The following is an 8,927-nucleotide window of genomic DNA, read 5'->3' as shown; positions in this document are numbered from 1 at the left end:
AAATCACTGAATTTAAAAACAACCTTGCAGCACTAACTGTAACTGTCAAAAATAATAATATGCTTAAAATTCTTTAAATTAAATGTTACAATATTTGACAACTTTTTTTTTTTTTTACATGACTTTTAAACTTTAGAGTCCACGGTAACCCCAATATATGTAAACCTGTTAACAATTTCAAGCTCCTCCCCTCTCAGGAGCACATTTGAGTGTGTCATCTCTACTAATTGTTTTGTAAACATCACAGACACGTTGTTTTTTTGTATTTTTTTTTTGTATTCAATAATTAACCTGATTTAGTAAGCCAATCCTAAATATTGGTCATACACTATAAAATATTGCCAGGAATTTACAGGATTAAATAGTATTATTTTACAATAAGTTAATGTAGACAGAAATTTACTGTGAAATTAATGCATGCTGGGTCATTTTCTTACAAATTACTGTGGATCAACAGCAAAATTATGCTAACAACACAACTCGCTCTGGTGTGTTTTATTGCAGCTAACAAACTCCTGACAGACATCACACTATTCTATCCATATTCCATCTCACATTCTCACATTTTATTTCTGCATGCATGCATCTGATGACAGTATGTGAGGTTGTTTCAGAAGTCACAAAAAGTGCAAACTTCAAAACCAAAGAGGATTAGTGTGACAGTGCATGCTGGCCAAGTAAAAAGAGAGAGGGAGTCAGAGAAGGAGAGAAGATTACAAGAGTTTTCTCTCTTTTTTTTTTTTTTTTTTTCTTTTGGATTGAAGCAACAGGCTACAGCAAAAAGCTCTCGATCACTCAGATATCTTTCCTTACACAACAATACCGGCAAAGAGATACACCTGCTTCTCAGCAAGCTGGAATTGCCAGATCAGCACCTTGCTTTGATATGTGCCAGTCAGTCAGTAGGGTTTTAAGGTAATCTCTGCTACAGACAACACAACCGGCAAGTCAGCACCATGGACAGCGGCTCCCTCCCTATACTGAGCTGATGCTTGAACAAAACCTTCAGCAGCACTGCTACAGTCTGTCTAAGAGGGTCCAGAGAGCTTTATAAAAAAAACTTCATGGCTGTGTTAACTGTGAATGTCTGCTGATATTGCCTGATACCTGATGAATTAATGAACAGGTGAAGAAATCAACCTTAGTAACACTTTATTTCAATGGTCCACTTTAGAAATTCTACTAACTATATGTAGCTTTGCAACTACATGTCAACTAACTCTCATTAATTTGCAACTACATGTCAACTAGCTGTCATTAGAGTATTAGTAGACTGTCCACAGAGAGAGAGAGAGAGAGAGAGAGAGAGAGAGAGAGAAATCAGTATTTTATATTTAAATTATTTTCTAGCCACTCTGTGTGTCCCTGTCATTCCTATCGTGGGGGAAAAAGATGTTCGCTTGAATAATGCACAAAGCCCAGAGGACACTACATTACAACTGGTGCTTAAAATCAAGGCACACAATCTCTCAGCCGTTGCAATTTCAACCACGTCACTTCTTTCATTTGCTAACTGCTTGCTGATGAATAAAATATATGGTACTGAATTTAGTCATATGTTGATTTGTTGGATGCATATGAAATGTTCCTCTTTTGTTTTAGAGGGTAGAATTTCAGTTGTGACATGAAAGCTGGCAGCGGCTCAACAATGAAATATGTAAAGAAGTTATATGTTATTCAAATAGAACAAAGGGTTTAAAGTCAAGTCAAGTCAAGTCACCTTTATTTATATAGCGCTTTTTACAATGCAGATCGTATCAAAGCAGCTTTACATTGATAACTGGTACATAATTTTTGCTGCACAGCAGGTCTTCAAGAATAGTGTCAATGCAGGCAGATCAAAGCACTGTTGAATAAATGTCAAGAATACTGTTGAATATCAAATGTCAAGTCAAATGTCAAGTGTCCCCAACTAAGCAAGCCAAAGGCGACAGCGGCAAGGAACCCAAACTCCAACAGGTGACATCAGGTGGCAAACAAGTGGCAAATAGGTGTTAAAATGGAGAAAAAAAAAAACCTTGGGAGAAACCAGGCTTAAAGTGAGATGCAAGAAAATAAAATTTGTTCTCACGTTCCACGTTTCAACTGTATCATTTGTCATGATGCAATGTAACATACCAAATTGTGTGGATGTCATTTTTGACCATGTGGTCATACTAAGCTTGCACTCATTGTTCCCAGCCCCTTGCTCAAGGGCACCACCTACATTTCACCTGCCGGTACTGAGACTCAAACCTGCAACCTTTGGGTTACAAGTCCAACTTTTAACTATTAGGCCACAACTGCCCCATCTAATAGAACAAACCTCTTCTGGAAGCTCAAACATGCTGCATAACACACGAGAATGAACCTCATTGGTTATGCAACAAGTTTGAGCTTCGGGAAGAGGTTTGTTCTTGTGTGTCATTCAGGTTAGGTTGGGCTTCCACTTATGTTCGCTGATCAATGTTTACATGCAAGTAAAAGCCTAAATTAAATCTGTTCATCATATAAAGCGATCGAGTCTCTTCAGAAATTCTGGACTAAACTGCTCGATTCACATGGATTAGTTTTCCGATCTCTTTGGGAGCCTATGGGAGGAAATCTGACAGCATTCTGTCATCAAAAAGATCTTCATTTGTGTTCCGCAGATGAACGAAAGTCTTACGGGTTTGAAACGGCTTGAGGGTGGGTAATTAATGACAGAATTGTAATTTTGGGGTGAACTAACCCTTTGATGTTCAACATTTTTAAGTCTTCAAGTGACCTCCTTAGTCCCCTGGCCTTAAAGCCATTGAAAACCTTTGGGAAATTATAAACCTGAATTTTGATAAGTCAACTTATCAAAGCTCAACTTTAGGATAAACTTAAGGGAGAAAAGAAGGAAAGAATTTAAGCATGAAACATGCACAAAGTTTAGTGAGTCGATGCCCAGAAAAGTGGCTGCTGTAATAAAAAACAAGGGTGTTGGTGAGAAGGCCTGGCTCGCAGTCTCTGCTCTAATTCATCCCAAAGGTGTTCTATCGGGTTGAGGTCAGGACTCTGTGCAGGCCAGTCAAGTTCCTCCACACCACACCAACTCGCTCATCCATGTCTGTATGGGCCTTGCTTTGTGCACTGGTGCGCAGTCATGGGGCCAGGAAGGGGCCATCCCCAAAATGTTCCCAAAAAGTTGGGAGCATGAAATTGTCCAAAATGTCTTGGTATGCCGAAGCATTAAGAGTTCCTTTCACTGGAACTAACGGGCAAAGCCCAACCCCAGAAAAACAACCCCACACCATAATCCCCCCTCCACCAAACTTTACACTTGGCACAATGCATTCAGGCAAGTACTGTTCACCTGGCAAATGTCAAACCCAGACTCGTCCATCGGATTGCCAGACAGAGAAGCATGATTTGTCACTCCAGAGAACACGTCTCCACTGCTCTAGAGTCCAGTAGTGGCGTGATTTACACCACTGCTTCCGACGCTTTGCATTGCACTTGGTGATGTAAGGCTTGCATGCAGCTGCTCAGCTATGGAATCCCATTCCATGAAGATTTCTACGCACTGTTCTTGAGCTAATCTGAAGGCCACACAAAGTTTGGACGTCTATAGCTATTGACTCTGCAGAAAGTTGGCGACTTCTGCTCATTGTGCGCCTCAGCGTGGGCTGACCCCGCTCTGTGATTTTACGTGGCCTACCACTTCATGGCTGAGTTGCTGTTGTTCCCAGTTGCTTCAACTTTGTTATGTACCACTAACAGTTGACTGTGGAATATTTAGTAATGATGAAATTTCATGAATGGACTTATTGCACAGGTGCCAACCTATCACGGTACCACGCTTGAATTCACTGAGCTCCTGAAAGTGACCCATTCTTTCACAAATGTTTGTAGAAGCAGTCTGCATTCCTAGGTGCTTGATTTTATATACCTGTGGCCATGGAAGTGATTGGAAAACCTGAATTCAGTGATTTGGAGGAGTGTCCCAATACTTTTGGCAATATAGTGTATGTACACACACCATCTGGTAAGTAAAGTTTCATTTACATATCAGTGCCTCGGTATATGGAGGTCAGATTTGACGGATTGTACAAATAGAGTAACAGAGACATTTGGGTCAGCTCAAAGAGCTAAACTTAGCCTGAAATTAATAAGAAAGAGCTTGGGGTTTTTAATGACCACTGAGATAAATTAACATCTGTTTCATGTGTCCGCTGATGGAAAGCAGTGTTGTGGATTGCACATGACTATACTATCAAAAGAATTTGTATGTAAAAAGTTTTCAGCAAATATTAGTTAATCAGTGGTGAAAGATCATTATCCACTGACACAAACAGAATCCATTCATGTTCTGACCTTTCCATCTGATGCATTATATATACACACGTCTTACACACACACACACACACACACACACACACACACACACACACGTAATTCGTGTAGTTCACACTTGAGAAAGTTTAATACCCTTGTGAATCACGTGGAAGGTCTTGAGAGACTGATTTACTGTTTTTGAAGGACAGAAAACTGAAAAGTTTTGTCATTTTTCTTTAAAAAGCACAATACCACAAAACAGGATATGAAGTTATATCTAGGGATTGCGTCAAAAGGAGTGGGTAACAGTGTGTTTACAGCTTTTTTTCTTTTCTCTTTCTTTTTTGCTGAACTTTGTTTCATAGCATTTATTATATATAAAAAAAAGGAAACAAACAAAAAACAGCAGTTTATATCACAGCTGTTCCTTGGCTGGGATATAAACCAACCAATAGTGAGGAGTCAGGGTGGCAGAGGTATGCAGAAAACTGTTGAGGAAAGACGGTGATTCATCTATGTATGTATATAGGCCTCCTCTTGTGGCTAGATCATTTGAACGTGTTATTAAAACTACTGTTTCAGTGTTTTGGCTATACAATGGGCAGTTGCTTATTTGGATAAAACAGATGAATCTGTCAGAGCAGATCTAACAAGCACTCTCACTTCTTGTTTGCGTGTAGAAAAAATGGGCTCTTTTGAGATCTCTGGCCTTTGGCTGATCCAAATACATCTCATATTGATCAAAGCCACAGCTAATTCCATTACCCAATACACTGAGTCATGCATGCCTCGACAGAGCAAATTATTATACTTGCCTAAATGCTCCATTAAATCTGTTGGACTAACACTTCATAAGTATGAAGCTTCCTTCTAACAAATAAACATAATGCCCTAGTCCTTCCTCATTCCTGCACTCAGTATGCAAACTTTGAAATACCCAGATGACCTCTTACATTTGCCAAAATTTTACCAGTATACAATCAGAGCACAGAATGGAGCACAGAATGCAATGTGATTGACAATGTGATGAATGAACAGGAAACTATGTTGTTTGCAAGTTAACACATTTTCCAACTCACTGCCACAAAAACTGAAGACATTATTTTAAAAGTACTGTGTTAACAATGCACAAATTAACATATTTAATCACCACTTGCTTATTTAAACATGAGAAAAGGATACTAGTGCTGTATACAACCAATAAGATCATGTCAAACCCATAGCATTATGGGAATACAGCACCCAGTGGAGAAATAATGAGTATCATTGGTAGTATGCTTTCCTGATCACAGATCTACATAGTAACTGGATTTTGACTTTAATTAGGATTGGAGTGAAATGCAGATTGTGAATCGGTAGCATATTTCCTTATTCTCTACATCACATTAAATAGGCTCTTTTTAAAGGGGTGGTTAATTATGATTTCCATTTTTTTAACTTTAGTTAGTGTGTAATGTTGCTGTTTGAGCATAAATAATGTCTGCAAAGTTACAACGCTCAAAGTTCAAAGCAGAGGGAGGTATTTTCTTTTATAGAAATTGCTTTTTAAGGACTACAACCATATCTGCAAACTCCAAAGTGGTGAAAAAAGTGACATGTTTACAAAGCAAATAGCAGTAGGGGTGTCTGGGGGCATCCTTTTTTTTTTTTTTTTTTTTTTTTTTTTTGTGATTTTAACATGTAAACTACGCATTCTGGTGCACTCTGACAAGAAAATAAGTAGAAAAAATATTTGCTTCATGTAAAATAAATAAATAAATAAATAAAAACATTAATTGACACTAGGGCTGGGCATTGACACAAATTTTTGGATTTGATTCAGAAGCTTGCTATTTGATTTCAATTTGATTACCTTCAATTCAATATTGATTAATTTGGGGCCTATCAGGTAAAGTACATGGCAAATTTCCTCAAAGAAAAAATATCTCTCAACTAATGCTGTAAACTATACAGGGAACCACAACTGGTACATCATTATATTATTAAAGGTTAAAATTAATTGATTTGTAAACTATTTACATATAAATTACACATAATGAAGTTTTTATAATAACGTTATAATAAATATTTAATGACATAACTATGTTTCTACTCGTTTTTAATATCGGCCTAAACTGGTGGCTGTCATAAAACGGTTTTATACATATTGAAGCACATGTTAAGTAATAATATGCAATAGCCTATAGTCACACTGGATATCAAAATGCTCCTCTTTAAGTTCATTTTTGTAGCTGACTAATGAGTTTTTGGACATTGAATGGCCTTTCTGAGGTAAATGTGACAGTAAATGTGACATTTTTACAAGCTGTTTTATTGACGCTTTTCCGCGGTTGAAACACTGATTGATCGATTAATGTGACATAATACGGATTTCAGTAAGTTGTACTGTATCTTTCATCATACCTTCGGATATTCATTCATGTTTATTTCATGTTGTAAAGTGGAAGAGATGATCGGTTCACATGCGCTCTGTGTCACAGACACGCCAGGCTCCACAGTCACCCAATCACAGCGCACTCCCTCACCAGAATACTAACCATCCACACCTGACACTCATCAGCACCATCATCACTGGCACTACTTAAGACACAGCAGCACACTCAGTCACTGTCCGGTCTCGTTAACGCATACCTACTTGTTATGCTTACCTCAATGACTCCTCTGACGAATACTTACCTGTCTCCAGCGTTCTCCTCGTCTCCTAGTGTTCTCCTCATCTCCCGTGAGTGTCTCTGTGTCTGGTCTGCTCCTCATCTGCTTGCCATCCATGATCCTTGGGAAAAACAAGACAAGTATCAGTTCTACGATCACTCCTGCCATGAATTATACCTGCCATCACTCACCTGCACTCTGCCCGCTGTTTCTGGTTGTTCAATAAACTCTGTTTATATTCTACCTGTGCCTCCGTCCCCTTCTGTATGTAACAGAAGACCGGACCTAACTGCCTGAACAGCCAGAATGAGCGCTCCTGTCCCATTTCAAAATCTTGTGGATGCACTTCATCACACGCTCTCCAGCACTCCCACAACAACACCTCCAGCGCACACTTCCGTATTCCCCACTGCTTCTCCTCCACCATCTGCGGTCGCCAGTCCCATGGCCAAACCGGCACCCTTCTCTGGTTCGGCAGAGAATTGCAACGGATTCCTGCTGCGGTGTTCACTGGTCCTGGAGATGCAACCGCACATGTATCCCACCGACAGCTCGAAAGTGGCATTCATAATCTCTCAACTAGACGGAAAGGCTCTCTGCTGGGCTGAACCACTCTGGTCACAGAAAAATCCCATTGTTCAGTCATTGTCAAGCTTCACTGCTCATTTCAAGGAAGTCTTTGGAAAACCTGCCTGGGATTCATCGATCGGTGAGAGATTATGCAAACTCAAACAAGGTTCCATGTCTGTGACTGATTATGCTCTCCAGTTCAGAACCCTAGCCGCATCAAGTGGTTGGAACGGACAAGCCCTTATCACCACCTACCATCAAGGTCTGGACCCTGTGTGCGGTTGCATCTTGCTGCACACGAGGATTCCATCGGGCTTGAGCGATTCATCCAACTCTCCATCAGGTTCGCCACTCGTATGCAGTCGTGTCTTGAAGAGCACCAGGGCCAGTCACTCTTTTCATCCATCCTCCGCCATCCAGAATCCGTCAGCCTCCCAGAACCAGCCAATGAACCCATGCAAATTGAAAATTCTCCTCTCTCTTCCGCTGAGTGGCAGAGAAGGCTGACCCAGAATCTCTGCCTGTACTGTGGTCAAGCTGGGCATTACATTGCGGCATGCCCCACTCGCCCCGTGCTACCCATGGTGAGTGTTATCATGCCTACATTGAATAAGATGAAACTGCTCACCATTGTTGTAAACCTTACTGCTGCCGACTTCTGTCTTCCAGTTAATGCTCTCCTCGACTCTGGGTCAGCCGGGAATTTCATCTCCGGAGCCCTCTGCCGCCAGCTTCAGCTCAAAACATCAGCCACGCCGAAAATCTATTAAATCCACTTGGTAACAGGAAGACCCCTTCGTCAAGTGCGCCATAGTGTCGGCCCCATTCAACTCCAAGTCGGTATTCTTCACATGGAAGAAATCCACCTGCTAGTTCTGGAGGATTCAACGGCTGACGTGATCTTAGGGCGCCCCTGGCTAGAGCAGCGTAATCCCATCATCTCTTGGAGGACAGGAGAGATCCTGAAGTGGGGTAACCAATGTTTTAATGACTGTTTTCCCGAGTTTCCTGTTCCAAGTCTCCCACATTCCGAAGAAGTCCAAGTCTGTGCTACGTCTGTGGAAAGCCCACTCGAAAATCGCTCAACAGAAATCCCTGCATGTTACTCCCACTTCAGCAATGTCTTCTGTCCTAAGAAGGCCTCCTCGCTGCCTCCCCACCGGCCATAGACCTCATTCCCGGTGAGCCAGTGCCCAGAGGGAAAATCTATTCCCTTTCCCTCCCAGAGGAGAAGACAATGGAGGACTACATCACGAAGCTCTATCTCAAGGCTACATAAGTCCGTCTACTTCCCCTGCTGCTTCCAGCTTCTTTTTTGTGGTGAAGAAGGACAGAGGCTTGCGGCCCTGCATAGACTACAGAGCTTTAAACAAGATCACAATCAAATTCAGATACCCACTTCCTCTCATCCCATCAGTGCTGGA

The sequence above is a fragment of the Megalobrama amblycephala genome, linkage group LG19 (assembly GCF_018812025.1).
Source record: "Megalobrama amblycephala isolate DHTTF-2021 linkage group LG19, ASM1881202v1, whole genome shotgun sequence".
Taxonomy (NCBI): domain Eukaryota; kingdom Metazoa; phylum Chordata; class Actinopteri; order Cypriniformes; family Xenocyprididae; genus Megalobrama; species Megalobrama amblycephala.
Note: the sequence above shows the minus strand (reverse complement) of the source record.